This window comes from Arvicola amphibius, chromosome 10 (genome assembly GCF_903992535.2).
Source record: "Arvicola amphibius chromosome 10, mArvAmp1.2, whole genome shotgun sequence".
NCBI lineage: Eukaryota > Metazoa > Chordata > Mammalia > Rodentia > Cricetidae > Arvicola > Arvicola amphibius.
The window spans coordinates 72937549-72958825 of NC_052056.1; the positions used below are offsets into that span (position 1 = coordinate 72937549).

The following is a 21277-nucleotide window of genomic DNA, read 5'->3' on the forward strand; positions in this document are numbered from 1 at the left end:
GGGAGAGGAAGAGGAAAGAGTGCGCATGCGTATACCCAGGAAGGCCTCCCCTGGCCTGCGCGGGGCGTGGCTTGACCACCCTGGATCGGTCTGTCCTGGCCCATTGGGTGGTGCGTGCGCAGCAGAGGGGCGGGATTCCGCGGAGGTCGGCCTCGGTCCGTCTCGGTCCGTGAGTGCTTCTGTCGGGTGGACTGGTTTAGGTGGATTCACGCTGAGGGGATTTGTGGTGGCCGGGAAGGAGCCTTGCAGCTTCCCCGCTCAGAGCATGTTAAAATTTGTAGGTTGTCTGTTAAGAGTATTTGTTGCTCTTACAGAGGATCCGAACAACCTTCCCCAACTGCAGCCCCAGGGTATCTGACACTCCTCCGACCTTCGAGGGCGCTGAGTGCGTCGCTATACATACAAACTGGCCAAAACATACTCATAAACCTAAAAATGAAGTGTAGCCCTCCCTTTGCATTCTATAATCTAAGGGGATCTGGCGTCTTTGGGTGGGAATCTGCACAAATACGGAACGTGCAGGCGAGCTCCCCTCCCCCAGTGCTGGAAATACAACCTAGAGCCAAAAGCAGCAGGCATTTCTTAAACTCTTAAGTCAGACCAAGGAAGCACGCCCGGCTAGTAACTGGAAAAACTAGTGTTGGAGCTCATCTGAGTTCATAATTCCACAAGCGTTCGGCCTTTTTCATGGGGATAACAACAATTGCTTAACATAGATGAGGCTGGATCCAAGAACACCAGGAAGTTGAGTAGGAACGGGGCGTAGTAGTAAGCTTTCCAGGCTGGACGCTGAAGCGGAGCAGCAGGTTTTAGGGAAAGAAGCTGTGGCCGCAGTTTATAAATCAAGTTTAAGGCGGAGGAAGCAATGACACGCAGCACGGGTGTAATTTTGTCAAGCCAAGGTTTATAGTAAGTCACCGCGCCCATTCAGCACCGGAACCCTTGCTGATCCCACTGCCTGTAGGTTTCGGCTGTTTCCACTGTTGCTTCCTTCGCCTCCCGTATATGTTTTCTCCCAGAGAGTTTTTATCCTGTGTTTCCAGTGTGTGGCTAGACTTAGAATCTTCGTGGAACCCAGATGCCTGACGTTTCTTTATTTGCCCAGTTTTTGAGGATCCTATGAGGACAGCATTTGCTTTTGAAAACGTTAGCATAGAGAGGGAAAAAGTTCAATTAAATCAATGTCTTACAGGTCACATTCGGGCATATTCTTCTAGCACCGATTGAAACGGGAGGATCCCAAATGGGAAGCCAGCATGGGCTCTGGAGTGAAGCCTCGCTACAACAACCGAATAAACAAATTGGCAAACTCGACCAAAATAAGATACGTATAAATGTACGTTCTGTAGGACTGTTTGGTTACGCTACAGATCTACATGCAGAAGAGAAAGAAAAATGTGCACTTGTGGGAAAGCCTTTACTCATGTGTACACACACACACACACACACACACACGTTCCAAGAAATGCTAGACAGTAGTTTGTGAAGTCAGGAAACACTGCCCCCTAGAGGTCAGTGAGATGCAATGCTTCTTCTTTACCAATACCCGTAGCATCTATGAAGTTATGGTTGGTTTTGTTTTGTTTTTTTTTTTAGACATGGTCTCACTATATAGCCCTGTCTGCTCTGGTACTCACTATACAGACCAGGCTGGCCTCGAACTCACAGAGACCTACATGACTCTGCCTCTAGAATCTTGGGATTAAAGACCATCATGCTCGGCCTATGAAGTCATTTTTTATGTGAAGGTTTCAGGACTAAGTAGTAGGAACTAGCCACAGCCAGAGGTCCTGTGGTAAAGGATTTTTTTTTTTTTTGGTTTTTCGAGACAGGGTTTCTCTGTAGCTTTGGAGCCTGTCCTGGAACTAGCTCTTGTAGACCAGGCTGGTCTCGAACTCACAGAGATCCGCCTGCCTCTGCCTCCCGAGTGCTGGGATTAAAGGCGTGCGCCACCACCGCCCGGCAGGATTTTTTTTTTCTGTTCTGGGATGGAGACTCAAAGAGAAGTTGAACTTCTTGGAGAGATTAAGGTTCCAGAGACAGTGTTGCCCAGAGAAAGAAATAATGACCAAGTAAGTCAGTCTGGGTGTCAGGGTGTCCAGCCCAGAGCTGCAGGAGTAGTTTTGGGCATGGTGTGAAAAGCTGTACCTGGCCTGCTAGTTACTCAGCCTCCCACAAGGAATGTGTGTGCTCCAGAGGGGAAGGCTGTAATGTGAAGGAAGGCAGTAGGCTGCCCTTGCTTGTTCAATACTGTCCCAGCTTTATCTTTAAACATCCCGCAGGACTGAGAAATCCGGAGTCCCTGGTACACTGGAGTGTTTGGTAACTACACGGGTGGCCAGTAGGCATCAGTAATTTGGTGTGGGAACTCCCTCCTACAGACATAATTAGCAGAAACAGCCAGCACTTCCCAATGGCCTGCCCAAGATGTGGGCTGCAGGAAAGCAACACAATGATGCCTTCTGGGAAATGTCAAGGACAGAAGAAAAGGTCTTAAAATAGCCAGAGAGAAAGTATGTTACCAAAGGGAACAAAACTTAGATTGTCCTCATGGAAGCAAAAGTGGAAGCCAGGAAGTAACGGAATGGTTATCCTGGGTGGAGACCTAACCTTTGCGGCCAGGTCAATAGCCTGGCCAAAGAACAGCGGCTGTGAAATAATTTGTACACCAGGCGGTGGTGGTGCAAGCCTATAATCCCAGCACTCGGGAGACAAAGACTGGCGGATCTCTGTGAGTTTGAAGCCAACCTGGTCTACAAAGTGAGTTTCAAGACAGCCAGGGCTATTACACAGAGAAACCCTGTCTCAACCCCCCTCATTTTTTTTTGTTACTCAAATTGGTTTAATAAAATGCTGATTAGCCAGTCATCAGGCAGGAAGTATAGGCAGGGGGACCAAACTAAGGGTGATGGGAAGGAGAAGGGTGGAGTCAGTATCCACTGGCCAGATGCCAAGACAGCAAGGCACCATACTAAGAAAAGGTACTGCCATGTGGCAGAAATAAATAAGGAATATGAGTTAACTTAAAATGTAAGAGCTATCTTATAATAGGCCTTGAAAGACCCCTGGAGTGGGGAGACTCTCACTCAAGTCTGGGGATAACATGACCCCCAGGAACTCACGAGAGACCGTCCTTGCTGCAATCACACAAGGTTTATTGACAGGACAGGAACCAGTGAACTGGGGCCGAAACTCATTTCCCACGCAGGGGTAGAGAGTTTCAACCCCGAGTAGCTGGGGAGAAGGGGTATTTAAGGGAAGAAACCATAACCCAATACCCAAAGGGGGCAGGGAGGACGTCATTGGAAAATTCCCAAAATACCAGTGATAATCACAAGGGGGTAACTCCCTGTTTCTCAAGATTATTCTCAAGATTATAATCTAACTTTATGGTCAGCTAGGTCCTGGAACAGAGTCACTGAACCAGCTAACCTAGATTTTTGGTTCTTCTCTCCTTGCTAGATTTTTTTGGCTCTACTCTTTCTGCCTAGAGGGGTCTGAATTTATCCGGGTCTTTCAGCCTGAGCTATTGGTTGAGAATTTATAAGTAATATTAGCCTTTGTGGTAATTTGGGAAGCAGCTGCCGGGTATTTTGGGATCCAGAGGCTCCAAGATTAGAAACTTCTTGCCTACAGATCACCCTCTAGGAAATTGGGCTCACCTAAGACATGCTAAAGAGATAATTTCCCCCTTAATAAGATACTTTTTCCTTCCCTGAGTTTTGGTGCCCACTCAGTCCCTACAAACCAAGCAGTCATGGTATTTGTTGGGTCTGAGTTAGAACTCAGAAAGATGATTTTTATTCTTTTCTGTCTCTTTAAGATGGTGGCCAAAACTTAAGTATATTTTCTATATTACTTTGGACTTCTCTCTCTGAAGCCTCTGTCTCATCCACATGGCTGCTCATCCACATTGGCATGGCTTTCCTGCTCACCTTCTGCAGGTAGCTGCTGAGCTTTACAGTTTGTCTTCCCTGGGGCTTTTCTTTTGAACTCTGATAAAATTGTTCTTGAACTTCTGTTTGACTCCATTATTATTATCATTTTTGTTGGTGGTGTTTTTTTTTTCTAGACAGGGTTTCTCTTTGTAGCTCTGGCTGTCCTGGAGCTCACTCTGTAGACCAGTATGGTCTCGAACTTACAGATTTCCTGCCTCTGCCTTCAGAGTGTTGCGATTAAAGGTGTGGGCCACCACGACCTATTTTTGAGTCCATTCTTAAAGTCCTTAATTAAGGACACTTAAGAACCTCATGAGCCAGGCTGGGGCAGCGCATGTTAAAACTCAGGAACTGGCTCACAATTTTCTTTAATTCCAGATGGAGGAGCTCTGACTCCTTTAGACTCTGTGCACTTGAACTTACATGCACATACCTACCTACCTACACACACACACTCACACACACACACACACACACACTTTCACACACACACACTTAAAAATAAAAGTAAATCTTAAAAAAAAAAGCTGAGGATATAACTCAATAGCTTCGGGAAGTCCCCAAAGCTTTCCAGAGTCTCTAGGTGTTCTACTCCCTGTGCTCAGGTAAGCAGTTGAGGACAGCTGGGGAACACTCTCAGCTCTACCAAGCTGGCTAGAGGAGTCAGATAAGCTGAGCTGCCTGTAAAGAGGCATTCTCCAACCTGTTGAGTTCCTGATAGTCTTGCAGTGAGCTCCACATGCTTTCCTCCCATTGGAAGGTTTTATCTGGGAGTAAACTGCTACATGACATAACTCATTTATTAATGTATTCATCTATTGAATGTATGTGCGCACACATGGAAACCAGAGGACAATTTGCAGGAGTCAATTCTCTCCTTCTACCATGCCAGCCCAGGGATTAATCTCATCAGGCTTGGCATAAAACACCTTTTTGTAGGTTTTTGTGGATGCATCTGTGACACAACAGTGGGAAATACCAGTGCATTTGAGAGGCAGAAGCAGGCAGGTCTCTGTGAGCTTGAAGCCATCCTGGTCTGCACAGTGAGTTTTAGGCCAGATGGAGTTACACGGGTGGGAGGAAGGGGCTGCAATAAACACCAGTGTGTAGAAAACTTATTTCATTAAACTACAGCAGAGAAGTTCTCAAGTGTAGAGGAATAGATGTTCAAACACAAGAGACATCAGAACCCTAAGCAGATGAGACCAGAGAAAGCAACATACCATGCTCAAGATGTTAAGAACACAAAGCCAAGAAACAATACTCAACGCTGTAAGGGAAAATGCCAACTCATAAGAGCAGAAACATCAGAGTAATGGAATTGCTTGTCAGAAACCATCAAAGCCAGGAAAACACAGAAGGCTATATTTCCAGCCCCGAAAGCAGCTAACTGCCAATCAAGAGTGGTCTATCCAGTAAAGCTACATTTCGATTTTTACAGAGAAATAAGGATATTTCAAATCAAGTACAGACTAAGGCAGCTTGTGACCATCAAGCCAACTTTGTAGAAGATATTTAAAGGAGTACTATATTACAGGACTAAGAAAGACAATCTTGATAATTAGAGCACAGAAAAGATCAAATTTTATAAGAGCAATGACTGAAGAATCCATTGTTTCCAACACAGTGAACCATTAAATTCCTTATAGAGGTGAGAAAGCAAAGAACAAAGAATAAGTAAATGAACCAGAAAACCAATAAAATTATAGGAATTTGCTGTGGTGGTTTGAATGAGAATGGATCCCCATAGGCTCATATGTTTGAATTCTTGGTTCCCAGTTAGGAGAACTGTTTGGGAAGGATTAGGAGATGTGGGCTTGTTGGAAGAGGTGTGTCACTGCAGGCAAGCTTTGACGTTTCAAAAAGTTATGTCCTTTCCATTAGCTTTCTCTGCCGTGTACCTATTGACCAAGATTGTCACCTCTCAGCTCCTGCTCCTGCCACCATGCCTGCCTGCTCCCCACCGTGGTATTGGTCATGGGCTCACCCTCTGAAACTGGAAGCCCCAGTAAACTCTTTTATAAGTTGCCTTGGTCATGGTCTTTTGTCACTGAAAAATTAGTAATAACCTTAAATGTGAATGGTCTCAATTCACCAATAAAGAGAAATAGACTAGCTAACTGGATTAAAAAAAATTAGACACAACTTTCTGCTGTCTCTAAGAAAGTACCAGTAAAGAGACAGAGTGTCAAAAGATGGAATACAATCTATTTCGTGAACAAAAACTGAAAATAAGATGGTGTAGCTATTCCTATATCTAATAAAGTAGCTTTCAAACCAAAATTAAAAGAGATTTAATTAAGAAAGCTGCTACATAGTAATAAAGGGAACAGTGCATCAAAGAGATGTAACAGTTATAAATATGTTTGCACTACATATTGGGGCTTCTGGATATATATATATATATATATAGTATATATAGTATAATATATATTTTATATATATAATATATATTATAGTATATATAATAGTATATATATTATATATATAATAGTATATATATACTATTGAACATAAGAGGTCAAAACCCTAATACAATAATGGTCCGCGATTTCAATACCTGGCTATTGTTTCTGGATAGGTGATCCACACAAACAATCAACAAAGAGGCTGAGGCTGAGATTGAGCTCAACTGGTGGAATGCTTACCCAGCATGCTCAGTGCTGTGAATTCTATCTCCAACATTGTACAAAACAATGCACACCTGTAAACCTAGCAATCAAAGTGTTGGTAAGAGGATCAGAAGTTCAAGATCATGTTCAGATACATTGTAAAACCTGTCCAGGATACCCGAGTTCACTGGGTCGGCTCCCAAGGCTGCCACCACACCTGCTCAGTTTGTGTCTTCTCTGGGTTCTGCTGCTGCTACTGCTGCTGCACACCTACTCTCTGTGCCCTCTGCTCTTGGCTGCTCAGGAACAGCTGCAGGTGTCCTAGACCCAGCCTGTGCAACACTGAGACAGTCCACTGCATCATGCCTGGGCAGCAAGCACTCCCTGTGGCCCTCCACCCCCACCTGGCTGCTGTCCCAGATAGGGTTTTTCTGTAGCTTGGAGCCTGTCATGGAACTAGCCTCTTGTAGATCAGTTGCCTCGAACTCATAGAGATCTGCCTGCCTCTGCCTCCCGAGTGCTGGATAAGGAGTGCACCACCACGGCACAGCTTAAGGCCAGCATTTCTAAGTAAGAATAGATCCATGTATGATTGGACAGAGGACTGATCTCCAAAATACATAAAGAACTCAAGAAACTAGACATTCAAAATAACAATAATCCCATTTAAGAATGGGGTACAAGCCGGGGCGGTGGTGGCCGCACGCCTTTAATCCCCGCACTCGGGAGGCAGAGGCAGGCGGACTTCATGTTGAGTTCGAGACCAGGCCTGGTCTTTACAAGAGCTAGTTCCAGGGACAGGCTCCACAGCCCACAGAGAAACCCCTGTCTCGAAAAACCAAAAAAAAAAAAAAAAAAATGGGGGTACAGATCTAAACAGAGAGATCTTAACAGAAGACTCTCAAATGGCTAAAAGACACTTACAGAAACTGCTCAAATCCTTAGCCATCATGGAAATGCAAATCAAAACGACTCTGAGATATCATATTTTTAAGGATTTACTTATTTATTAATCATACAATGTACTGCTGGCAAGGAAGGCACCAGGTCTCATTATAGATGGTTGGTAAGCCACCATGTGGTTGCTGGGAATTGAAACTCTGGACCTCTGGAAGAACAGCCAGTGCTCTTACCCTCTGAGCCATCTCTCCAGCCCTCTGAGAATATCATCTTAAGCCTGTCAGAATGGCTAAGATAAAAAACAGTTGATGATAACCTATGCTGGAGAGGGACACAAGAGTAAGGAAAACACAACCTCCATGGCTGGTGGGAGTAACAAACTTGTTACAGCACTTTGGAAATCAGTATGGTGGTTCTCAGAAAATTGGGATCAATCTAGCTCAAGACCCAGCAATACACTTTTGGGCATATATGCAAGGATGCAGACTCATACCACAAGGACATTTGCTCAATTATGTTCATAGCAGCATTATTTTTAATAGCCAGAACCTAAAAACAACCTAGGTCCCTCTCAACCAAAGAATGGATAAGGAAAATGTGGCACATTTACAACTATTCAACGGTTTAAAAAAAAATGACATCTGAAATTTGCATGCAATGGATGGGAACTAGAAAAACTATTCTGAGTGAGGTAACCCAGACCCAGAAAGACAAACACAGTATGTATTCACTCATAAGTGTATATTAGACATAAAGCAAGGATAACCAGCCTATTCTTTATGACTCTAGAGAAGCTAGGTAACAAAGAGAAACCCCTAAGAGAGACATTCATGGGTCCCCCTGGGAAGAGAAATAGACAAGAACTCCTGAGAAAATTGGGAGCATGGTAGTGGGGAGAAGGGAGGGTGGATGGAAGGGTGGAGTGAGAGGGTAGAAGGGTATGAGGGGAGGAGAACATGAAGGAACAGGGTGTTCAAGAAGGGAGAAGGGACAGAGAGGGAGAGAAATAAAGAATTATCTTGATTGAGGGAGCCACTATGGGGCTAGCAAGAAGCTAGCACTAGGGAAATTCCCAGGAATCCACAAGGATGACCCCAGCTAAGACCTCTAAGCAATAGTGGAGAAGTTGCCTGAACTGGCCTTCCCCTGTAACCAGTTGATGACTACCTAATTGTCATCATAGAAACAGCAGCTGATGGAAGTAGATGCAGAGGGTCCACAGCTAGCACTGGATCAAGTTCCCAGAGTCCAGTTGTAGAGAGGGAGGAGTGATAATATGAGCAAAGCAGTCAAGACCATGATGGGGGACACACACAGAAACAGCTGACCTGAGCTAGTGGGAGCTCACTGACTCTAGACTGACAGCGGGGACCCTGCATAGGACCAATCTAGAGCCACTGAATGCGGGTGACAGTTATGTGGCTGGGGCAGTCTATGGGGGCACTGGCAGTGGGATCAGGATCTATCCCTAGTGCTGAACTGTCTTTTGGAGCCCATTCTCTTTGGAGGGATACCTTGCTCAACCTAGATATGGGGGAAGGCCTTAGTCCTGCCTCAAAGTGGGTGTGCCAGACTTTGTGGATTCTCCAAGGGGAAGACTTACCTTCTCTGAGGAATGGATGGAGAGGGGATGGTGGAAGGTGGGGGGGAAATGGGAGAGAGGGGAGGGAGAGGGGATTGTGATTGGTATATAAAATGAGAAGAGCTTGTTTAAAATAAAAGACTCCATGTGTGATTCATTTGGGTGCCCCCCAAAAGAATAAAAAGCATCCGACAAAAGGAATTAGGTTTATTTAAAAAAATCTTTCCCCACATTAAGAATGGGGAATATTATTATACTGCAGGGAGTTAGGACCCATGCATAGTTCTACAATGGATGGCTTGAGGAGAATGGAAAAAATTAATAAAGGGATAACCAACTTAGATGGGATTGACATAATGTAAATTATAATCATTATCAGTTTGGTAATTCATGTTTTATCCTTTAAAAAGTTGTTTGATAACTGTGCCAAATATGAAAATTGGCTGGTAGTGTTATGATTTACAGCATGAGTTGGGACCCTAGTGGGCCCCCTGGCAGGTGAGGAATGCAGACAGGAGACAATACGCCATGCAGACAGAGCTTGAGTGCAGAGTCTATTGAGATAAAGGGTAAAGGAGAGGAAGAGGAGGAGGGGGGGCAACAGAAATCTGCCTCCTCAGAGAAAATGGCAGAAAGGAAAAAGAGGGAATAGGTGGGGTTTGTCTCTTAAAGGGACCTTTTTGCACCTGTGTAAAGACCTGTCATTTTCTCTGAGGAGGCAGGTTTCCATCTCACTCCCTCTCTTTTTTATTTATATATATATATTTATTTATTATGTATACAATGTTCTGTCTGTGTGTAAGCCTGCAGTCCAGAAGAGGGCACCGGACCCCATTACAGATGGTTGGAGCCACCATTGTGGTTGCTGGGAATTGAAACTCAGGACCTTTGGAAGAGCAGGCAATGCTCTTAACCACTGAGCCATTCTCTTCAGCCCCTCCCTCTCTTTCTTCCTACCTCTCCCCGCTACCCTTGTTTCTCTCTCCCCTCCATTTACCCTTATCTCAGCAAACTCCACACTCAAGCTCTGTCTACATGATGTATTTGTCTTCTGCCTGCATTCCTCATCCACCATGGGACCCGCCAGGGTCCCAGCTCATGACGTAAATCATAACAGGTAGAATACAATCCTTAGAATGACCTACTAATGAAACTAAGAAAAATATTCATGCAGAGACAGAGAATTTTAGAGCAAAACCTACTGTACCACGGCATGATAAAACTGAAGAGGAATGGCCCAAGGTTACTAGAAAACCATCATTAATTTATCAGGTTACCATACAAAAATGGCTACCAGATGATAGGCACCCCAAAGGCTATGCAAAAGTTAACAGGAATCCTGTAGAAATGTTAGATTTGAGGAGATTTAAGGAAGCAGTCATTTCATATGGTATGCAGTTACCTTATGTGAAACAGATGTTAAATTCATGGACAACTCAGAACAGAAGTATCCCCAAGACTGGAAAGATTTAGCTACAGCAACATTAGAAGCTGATCCTCAGTTACAATGAAGAGCATGGTAGAAAGAGGAAGCGAGGGCCATAGAACAAGGAAATAGGCTAGAGTTACTGATATTTCCCAAGACCAGTTTCTCAGTGAAGGCCATTATGCTGATTTGCAAAGACAGTTGGGACTTGATGATCGCACCTTGATCCTATGTCGTTAAGCAACTTTGAATGCTTGGGACAAGATTGAAGAGTAAAGAGAGAGGATCGAGTCATTTGCTAACATTATACAGGCCCAAAAGAAGTCTATATTGATTTTTTTGCAAAGATTGACTTCAGCATAAATAGGATATATCAGATCCAGAAGTTATACAACTATAGTTGAATCTATGACTGCTACAAATGCTAATTCAGAATGTGAAAGGGTAATTAGGCCTTTAAAGGCAAGATCAGCACCCAGTGATGAATGGATTAGAAACACAACTGATATTGGATCTCATATTTATAATGTAACTTTGATATAAATAATTTCTAAAAGTTTTAAGAAAAATCAAAATGTTAGATGTTTTATTTATGATAAGTAAGGTCATCTGAAAAGGGATTGAAGAAACAATTTTTTATGTAGATATAATCCAAATAGAAGACCCCAGCCTTCTGGAATATGTAGAAGGTATGGCAAAGGCTGGCATTGGACTAATGAATGCAGATCAACAAGGGACAGGCAAGGTAGACCTTTGCCAGTGCCCTCTTTCAGGCCACCATATCAAATTTGGTTCAATTATTCCCTGTTGGCATAGGAGAAACTCATCCAGAGAGCAATTAAAACACTTAATGTCTGTTGTTAAAAATGATACTGCACTGGATGTGATCAATGACTGAACAACTTCAGTAGATAAAACAAAATATCCAGGAAAGAATAAGTATTTTGGCAAACTTCTATACAATGACCAAAGACCAAGCTAAAGATATGAATAAATATTGTTGTAATTGGACAGTTTGCTAGACACAGGGGGCAGATTGTCATAATTGAATTTCACCAAAATCTTGGCATCCAACTGGCCTGTCAAGAGTTAAACATTAAGCTTCTAGGGATTGAAACTTTGTCTCAGGTAAAACAAAGTATAAGGTAGGTTGAGTGTATTGGGCCAGAAGACTAAGTAGAAAAATTAAAGCCATATGTGGTTAACATAGCAATGAATTTATGGGGACATAATTTGTTATAGCAATGAAAAACACAGACTGACTAATTCCTCCAATCCCAGAAAACAAACCATAAAATAAAGAATGCTCTGAGGGAAATATTAAAAAAGGCATTATAAAGAACAGTCACAGACGGTTCAGGTTTTACAGAAGTAGGGTACAACAGCTGTTGAGCTTTCAAAGGTACCAACAGCCCTACCTTTAAAATAGTTAATTGTGGCTGGAGAGATGGCTCAGAGGTTAAGAGCTCTGGCTACTCTTCCAGAGGTCCTGAGTTCAATTCCCAGCAATTACATGGTGGCTCACAACCATCTGTAATGAGGTCTGGTGCCCTCTTTCTCCTTTCAGGCATATAAGCAGCAGAACACTGTATACATAATAAATAAATAAACAAACCTTAAAGAAATGGTAATTGACAAGCCTGTGTGGGTGAAACAATGACCTTTACATCAGACAAATTACACTAGAACAGCTGTTGCAGAGCAGTTAAATGCCCAACATATTGAAGAATCGACCAGTCCTTGAAATTCTCCAATATTTGTCATTAAGAAGTAATTCTGGGAAATGGAGAATCAGATCTGAGAGTATATAGGCAATTCACGTCAATGGACTCTCTACAGCTTGGAATTCCCTTGCCTTCTCTATTACCTAAAGGATGGTCTATTATAGTGATTGATTTAAAATACTGCATTTTTATTATACCTTTACAGTACAGAATAGAGAAAAATTTGGACCTTCGCGGTGACTCTGCTTGCAATATTTCCAGCCTGTATAGGGTATCGGAGAAAATTCTTCTTTAGGGATGTTAAACAGCCCCACCTTGTGTCGGTATTTTGTACAACAACCTTTGGAAATAATTTGTAATCATTTTCTTCAATCTATAATTTACCATTATTGATCATATCTACTAGTTGATTCAGATGCAAATACCTTAGAAAAATGTTTGTGATGCAAAAAAAATTTGCCTTGTTGGAATTACAAACAGCTTCTAAAAAAATACAAAGAGGAGATTTTATTAAATACATAGAATATAAGATAGGTTACAAAAAAAATCAGCCACAGAAAGTACAAATGAGGAAAGACCAGTTACCCTTCAAAGATTTTCAAAACTTTCGGGAGTTAGTAACTGGCTACAACTCACCACTGGAATTAAGTAACTCAAGAACTAAGTTATTTATTTATTTATTTTAAACCTTACAAGGTAACAAGTACTTAAATAGTCCAAGAAAATTATCATCTGAGCCTGAGAGAAAATTGGCTTTGGTAGAAAAGAAACTACAGGATGCACATGTGGATTTCCTGGATCCAGAGCTTGATTGTCTTCTGGTTATTTACCTCCAGGCATCCACACACAGGAATTTTTTTCTTTTTTTGAGACAGGGTTTCTCTGTAGCTTTGGAGCCTGTCCTGGAACTAGCTCTTGTAGACCAGGCTGGCCTCAGACTCACAAAGATCCACCTGCCTTTGCCTCCCAAGTGCTGGGATTAAAGGCGTGCACCACCACCGCACAGCAATTCACAGGAATTCTTAAGCACAGAGAAGATAATACTTTAGAATTGATATTTTTGCCACCTAAAACCGAATAAAAATTTAAAGTTCTATGTAGCAAAGGTTTCTGAATTGATTTGAAAGGAAGATTTAGATTTCATCAATTAATAGGAATAGACCCAACAGAAATTGTGGTACTCTTTCACTAATGCTCAAACTGCCTCATTATGGGCAAGAAATGAACATTGGCAAGGAGCTTGCAGTAATTTTTAGGAAGAGACTGGCAACAAGTACTCCACAACAAGAGACTTCAGTTTATAAAAAGAACTAATTGAATCCTTCCTCATACTGAATGGGAGACACCGATTTCTGGAGCCTCTATATTTTATACCGATTCAAGTAAATTGGGAAAGGCAGGTTATGTCAGGAAATATAAATAAATGGGCTCAAAGTCCTAATGATTCAGTTAAAAAGTCAGAATCATATGCTATCCTCATGGTATTATTAGATTTTCAGAATCTCTTAATATAGTTGCTGCCTCTCAATATAGCAGAAAGAGTTGTTTTCTGTAGAAACTGCTGAACTTATTCATGATGATTCAGAATTAATTTTGTATTTATTCAACTACAAGAAGTAATCAGAAATAGAAATCATCCTGTGTATATAACACAGATCAGATGCCCATACTGGTCTGTCAGTATGATGAAATTAATCAGCTATGGTAGAAATGGCCTAGAAGCCTCGAGTTTCCTAAGAAACATTATATTAATTGCAAAGAGTTTGAAGAAAGAGTTTTGTATCACTTGTCAACAAGGCCAAGGATATTATGAGGAAATGTCCTACTTGTTACTCGGATAACCAAACCCCACTACCTGTAGAACATAACCCAAGGGTTCTCAAATGAAATTGGCAAACGGATGTGTTTCATTTGTGGAGTTTAGGAAATTATAGTATGTGCACCATACCACAGACACATAGTCAGGACTTCAATGGGCACCTACTTTAATTTCTGAGAAGGCTGAGTCCATAATTACACATTTATTAGAAATCATGGGCCAATTATGGGAAATACCTGTACAAATTAAGACTGACACTGATCCAGCATATGTCTCAAGTAAAATAAACAGTTTTTTGCATATTATAATATTAAAACATATTACCTGTATACCACACAATCTTACAGGACAAGCAATTATAGAAATATATAATCGCAACTTTAAACGTTATATGCTTAATAAATAAAGGGGCACTAAAGACCCCCAGAGATCATATATACTCAGTGCTTGTAGTGCAAATTCTACTTGGAATTAATAATAACAACCAAGAGTCAGATATAAGGGCTAATGCTGACGTTCAGAGGAAGCAGAGCTTCTAGAGAGTTCTTGTACCTCTACCAAAGCTCAGACCGCATCTCCCTATTGCATCTGTCGCCACCAAACCCCAGACTGCATTGAGCTCCTTTCTACTTCCATTTTATAACCCTCAACACCTAGCTACATCACTTCTGCCTCCACCTCTCTAGTGCTGGGATTAAAGGCATGTAATCCCAAGTGCTGGGATCACCTCTGTGTGAGCTGTTTCTCTTTCAGACGGATTCAATCTTGGTAGCCCAGGGGGCCTTCAACTAACAGAGATCTCTCCATCTCTGTCTCCTGATCCTGAGATTAAAGGTGTGTTGCCACCACTTCCTGATCTCTAGTGGCTTAGCTCTGCACTCTGATCTTCAGGCAAGCTTTGTTTGTTAAAACATAAACAAAGTATCACTACAGGGGATAGCATTTCCTTGGGCTGGGGCAGTACATGAGCAGCAAGGAGTGGAGCCGCTGAGTCATGGTTGGGATGGGTGGTGGCCAGGTGCAATGTGTGGGTGATGAAGATCATCTCCAACAGACTGGCCACCATTAGGAGCAGATACAAGGCAAAGTAGACACCAGTGGACAGAGCAAATGATGAATGAGCCAGGGCAGAGACATCTTCAAACCTTCCCTGAGACTCTCAAATCTAGGGTTCCCTCAGAAGCCCTTCACTTCTTCACTTTACTGGAACAGTGGCTGACTGATTTTCCTGCTGTGGTCTCCCTATCCCACCACTGGTCCCTTCTGCCTTTCTTCTCCAGAAAGTGGGAGCAGCTACTTCACATAGTACAGAACTGGCTCATTCAAGTTGGTGCCATGGGGTGGTGATGACGATCAGAAGCTCCACTCTCCGTGGGTCTGAATGTCATTTTGAGACAGGTCTGTGAACCCCTATAACTTGTTCTTGCCCATATCCAGTTGCAGGCTACTCAATGGTAGCAGAAGCCCTGTCAGTTTTTACTGAGAATGTCTCCAGCTTCCTGCACACATTCCTCAGCTACTGAACTCCTTCCACAAGGCTTTGTCTTCCTGATTTTTCTTTTGTCTTTCTGCTTTTGAGGCAAGGTATTTGGCTTGCTCAGGAGCAGGCAGCAGGACTAGCTATTTATGTGCACGTGGGCTGTAACATTGATTTTTGTTGTTGAAAACAAAAGAGTGACTCAAAGTCATTGTGGAAATGTTAAATATGACTTAAATATGAATTGAGAACTTTTGGCATCATGCCTATTTTCCTACTCAATTCTGCAGTTGTAGGATATTGCTTTAATGGAATTTAACTTGAATAAGTCAACATTTTGCTAATAACATGCACACCTGCTATGATGATTCATTTATTCACATCTTCCATATGGCATAAATTGCTGCTTTAAATTTGGCATTTAAAATTAAAAGATTTGGGCTGAAAATTATAGTGCTGTAGCAGATCAGGGCCAGATGGGCTTCCTTTGATTCAAGGACCATGCACAGTATTTTTTTTTCTTTTTATCTCTTTTTTTTTTTGAGACAGGGCCTCTCTTCATAGCCTTGGAGCTTACAGAACTCACTCTGTAGACCATGCTGACCTTGAACTCATAGAGATCCACCTGCCTCTGCTTTCTGAGTGCTGGGATCACTACCACTGAGCTCCAAACAGTGTTTCTTAACCTTGCTATCCATTCATGTCACCGTGGGAGACAAGAAAATTAATAATCCAATGCCTGTGCGCCTCTTGGAACAATCAAATTGGAATCTCTGAGGAAGCGTGAAGTTATTGGTATTTTTGAATAACTGTAGTAGGCAAAGTTGAGAAATTGATCTAAAGTCTTCTCTAACAATAGCTACACCAATTACCTTCCTCAAAACATTCAAAAATTGTATCTGTTTTGTGTGTACATGGGGGAGGGCAGGGGCGCATGTGGAGATCAGAGAACAATGTATGGGAACTGGATCTCTTCTTCCATCACGTAGGTACCAGGGATCGAACTCAGGTCATTAGGCTTGGCAGCAGTCATCTTTATCCTCTGAGCCTTCTTGTTGACTCTTCTTCAGAACCTTAAATAACCAAAGCTATGCTACCCTCACTCACCTACAGCACATAAATGAAGATGAAGGCAGTTCTGTTGTCAAGGGAATGCAGGGGGTACTATGGCTGAGATGATCTGCTGTCCATTGTTTGACCTGTTATGGAATATCCACCAGAGGAGAACACTCTGACATGGGAACAAGCTAATAGAAAAATCTTTGTTAGCCAGTGGACGACTATACTGGGTGTTCAGGACACCAGTGCAGGTCTCCTGAGCCTTTCTCAGGGTGAGCTTTAAAGCACAGAAACCGTTTCCTTGGCTGACACACCTCAGCAAAAATAGTTAGCCAGGAGCAGAACTACAAGTAAGAACCACAAAAAGCTAGGTTAGTACATTAGGGACTTTCCCAGAACTATGGACTTCGATGGATTAGGTCTCTGTTCTCCTTCTGACAGGTTTTGGGGCCTGTGTACTAGGTTCCAAGGCCTGAGTGGTACTTCCATCATGGCATCAGTTGTGTTAAGGTCTGAGGCCTGTTACATTCCCCGGTAGTTCTGTGACCATGAGTCAAACTGCGGACTCATCTGGGGGCAGAGGGTTATGTTGTCTCCTTAGCACTAGTTAGTTTAATGGAAATTATTCTCTGTTTTACATAGCTATGTAGGGAGTGGAGCAAGAGGGATCCTATAGTGAAGGGTAGGAGCCAAAGGATTAATGGTCCAGTCATGGCCGTAAGTAGAGTGTTCAATCAAGGGGACCAGGAGAACAGCGATTGGCACCAGTCGCTGGATTCTTGACATCTCCTTTCCTTGTCCTGGAGGTTATAAACCTTCTCCAATTCTCCCTGACTGATTGACAGAGAAACAACAAGTTTCTCCCAGTGTCCTACAGAGAGCTCCTTGTCTCCTAAAGAGGAGGTTGAGTCCCCTTCGATTCTGAAGAACAACCTTGGCTAACGAGTCTAACTGGGCTTCCAGACAAGAAGCAGAATTTTCTAGATGGCTCAGGCCTGTGTCTACTTGAGCACTGAGTTCCTTAAAGTTTTCATCCCTCAATCCTAGGGCAGAAGTCCCAACTGCAGTGGAGCCGGTGATGCTCCCCTACTAACAGGGAATGAGAGTGGGGATTTGCCCTGCATGGGGGAGCCCAGAAGCTAGATTAGATGGGCCCTGCCCTCTTCTCCATTACAGATGAACACCTGTGGTATAGCATGCATGAGGATGCAAAGGGGTGGGCTCTCCTCCAGTGCGAACAATTCAGAAGATGCACACTTGGTTAAGCCACAGTGCAAGCAAGCCTATGGGGCCTGGAAATACTCAACAGCCTTTCCTGGAATTATCCTGCTGTGTATGGCTATAGGAATCTGCATGGGGGAACTACTTAAGAGATATCTTGGTGATATTAAACAAGTACTCTTCCCTTGGAGGTCTCCAGGGTAAGCTTAGGTTGGTCCTATTTATAGCTGTTAGGGTTGGAAGTGGAGCTTATTGTTTGATTAGTTCCAATGCCAACATAATACAGGGCCAGGCCTCCTGTTGAGAATAATTAAGACTCTAGCTTCTAGAACAGTGAGGGGCTGGCTTCTGCTGCCTTCTGGACCTTTATTTTTGAGGTTACCAGAGGCATTCCCAGGAAATCTGGAGTTTTGTGGCTTTTCATTTTAGGGAGCTCATGATCACAGGTAGATCACCAGTGAACTCACAGTCCCAGAGGCATTCTCCTTGCCAGGAGAGATCGAACCATTCCCCCAGTAGCCTCTGGATGCAATAATTTACAGAAATCTACATGGGATGTAGGTTGGGTCTCAGTGGATAGATTGGCTATGAGCTCCCCAGTTCTGGTCTTTCTTAATTCCTGGCTTATGGTGCTTCGGAGACTTTTCCATGGGGAGAGAAAATAGGACACAGTGATTATAGAGCTTGTGTCGGTCTTATCTTAAGGATGCTGGAGGACCTGGTGACAACCATCTGTGTTATATTCTGTATCCTCCTTCAGCTGGGTGTGGTGGGTCCACAGGGTGACTCTGGTGACCTTCACTGCTGTAGGGGTGATGAGGACCACAGGGCATAGGTCTTTCCATGTTGATGCCAGCCTCTGAGTCAGGATGCTCTTTACCCACATAAGTCTACCAGGGTGGAATCTGTGGGCAGGCTCGGATCTGGGAAAGGGCACAGCCTCTTGGACCATCTGATGAATAGTTCCCAGGTTCTGTAGCAGGTTTTTAAGGACTCAAGGAGGAAATAGTGATTTCTGCCTTATGAATTTCTTGATGTGGGTGCATTTGGTCCTTAGGGAGGGCAAAAGGTAAGAGGTTGGCCCAATTTTTGTGGGTCTCAATGACATACTTAGTTTACCTGTCCTGATCTTTGTGGCCTTTAGGACCTTTGCCAAATTTGGGGAATCTTTTGCCATGAAGGCTGGGCCGTTGTCAGTAGAGGTTAATGGGTCATTCTGGTGAAAGTTCAGAAGACCAGAATACTGAAAGAAACATGGTTAACAAGGTTTATGTAATTGAAGGTAGAGCTTTTGTGTCCTGACTGCATGGTACCAAATAACCACACAGAAAATTATATTAATTATAAACTAGTTGGCCTATAGGTCAGGCTTATCACTAACTAACTCTTATATTGAAATTAACCCATTTCTATTAATCTATATATTACCATGTGGCTGTGTCTTTTACAGGTCTGCTTGGCATGTTGTTTCTTGGGTGGTTGCTTGTGTCTCTCTTAACTCCGCCTCTCTTCATCTGAGTCCTCAGTTTGATTGTTCTGCCTAACCCTATCCTGCCTGGCTATTGGCCAAATAGCTTTTATTATTAATAAAAAAGAACAAAATATATTCACAGCATACAAAAGGGTTGTCCCACAGCAGGCCTAGGTCATGAGGTTCCAGAGGAGAACTAGAACTACACTGGGAATGGGGATAAACATAATTCTTGATATATTTCCGGCAAAGAATCTGGCTGCATTCTTCCCCTTGCCTTGAGAATGTGAGTGAGACTGAATTAGAAAGTAACAGACTAATTTTTTTGGTGAAAGAATTTCAAGTTAGGAAAGCATTCTGGCTGTGGCAAGGTCTTAGTTGCTGTTCTATTGTTGTGAAGAGACAACATGATCAAGGCAACTTTTATGAAAGAAAGCATTTTTATTTTTGCTTTTTTGTTTTTCAAGACAGGTTTTCTCTGTGTAGCCCTGGCTACCCTGGGACAAACTTTGTAGACTAGGCTGGCCTCAAACTCACAGAGAGCCACCTGCCTCTGCCTCCTGAGTACTGGGATTAAAAGTGTGTGCCAACATCACCTGGTAAAAGAAAACATTTAATTGGGAAGCATGGCAGCACACAAAGCAGATATAGTTATAGTGCTGGAGAAGTAGGTAATCTACATTCTGATCCACAGGCAGCAGAAAGTGAATGAGAGAGAGGGGGAGAGAGAGAGAGAGAGGAGAGAGGAGACTGTGCCTTGTGCCTGGCTTTAACTTTTTGAAACCCCAATGCCCACCCCCGAGTGATAAACTTTCTCCAATAAGGTCACACTTTCTAATCCTTCTAATAATATTAAAGAGTTCCACTCCCTGATGACTAAGCATTCAAACATATGAGTCTATGTGGCCATTCTTACTTCAAACACCACAGCCACCATTCTTATCCATGTCTGCAGTGATAAAAGAGGAGCAATGAGAACATAAAATTACAAAAAAGTTTTTCACCACCATGCCTAGCAAAAGCAGATATAATTGTTAAATAATTCTCTGGCTAAAGCAAGGTCTTGGGTTTTATGACAATAGGAAAGGTATTTTCAAGGTGGGACTCCACCCATCCAAGAGTCTAGTCTGGGAAACTCTCAAGTTATTTGGAAAGAGAGAGTCTGAACTGAGAGCACCACAGAAAGCACTCCCTGCTTGAAAACAGCACCCTAGGAAGATGATTTTGCAGATTCAAGTATGTAGAAGTGATTACAACTATGGTCCAAGATGGAAGACTCCATCTTAAACTCTTAGCAGAACTTGGAATCATCATATGTGATGTTGGTTATGCATGCCCCAAAATACAGGCTTTTGGGACAGGTGTCATGGAGTTTATTCCATGGTTCTAGAGAGTGGCTGAGGCCAGGTAAGGTGTGGTGTGGTCAGATTTCCTACAAGAAGACCATGAGAGATCATTTTGTAAAGCTGTGAAGGTGGCCCAGGATGTTGGGGATTCCAGAAGCATGTGACATCCACCAAAGAAAGCAATAGGCAGGGAATAGAGCCAGTCCAAGAAATTCAATGTGTGCTGAAGGCAACAGAACTGGAGGAGTGGTACCCAAGTCTCTTGATGCCATCAGGAGTTCCAAATGCCTACCATGACACTGTATGATCTGTTTTTTCCCTATTGTTCAGGCTTGCTCTGGTCTCTTTTCTTTGTCACCATTCCTCCCTTTGGAATGTGAATGTTGTTCCATCGTGTGATGGATGTAACTTGTTTCACAATGTTAAGGGTATCAAAGCTAAAAGATTCCCTGTAACTTAGAAGCAACTCTCCATTGACCTTTGAACAGTTAAAGACTATGGGCATTTTTGAAGTTAGATTTAATGCATTTTTTATTATGAGATGGCCATGTACAAGGGTTGGATAGTTATGACTTAAAAAGTGATATGTTTGGCCTGATGGTAGTGGCCCATGTCTTTAATCCTAGCACTTGGGAAGCAGAGGCAGGCAGATCTCTGTGAGTTTGAGGCCAGCCTGATCTACAGAGAAGTTCCAGGACAGCT

At 42.8% G+C, this 21277-nt stretch overlaps 1 long non-coding RNA gene across 1 annotated transcript; it reads left to right on the plus strand.

The window, feature by feature from the left end:
- The first annotated feature begins 1254 nt into the window (after window positions 1-1254).
- On the plus strand, window positions 1255-5964 carry LOC119824498. The gene is made up of 2 exons (XR_005287102.1): window positions 1255-1336; window positions 5823-5964. It is a non-coding gene; the product is annotated as an uncharacterized LOC119824498 (long non-coding RNA).
- Window positions 5965-21277: the final 15313 nt, after the last annotated feature.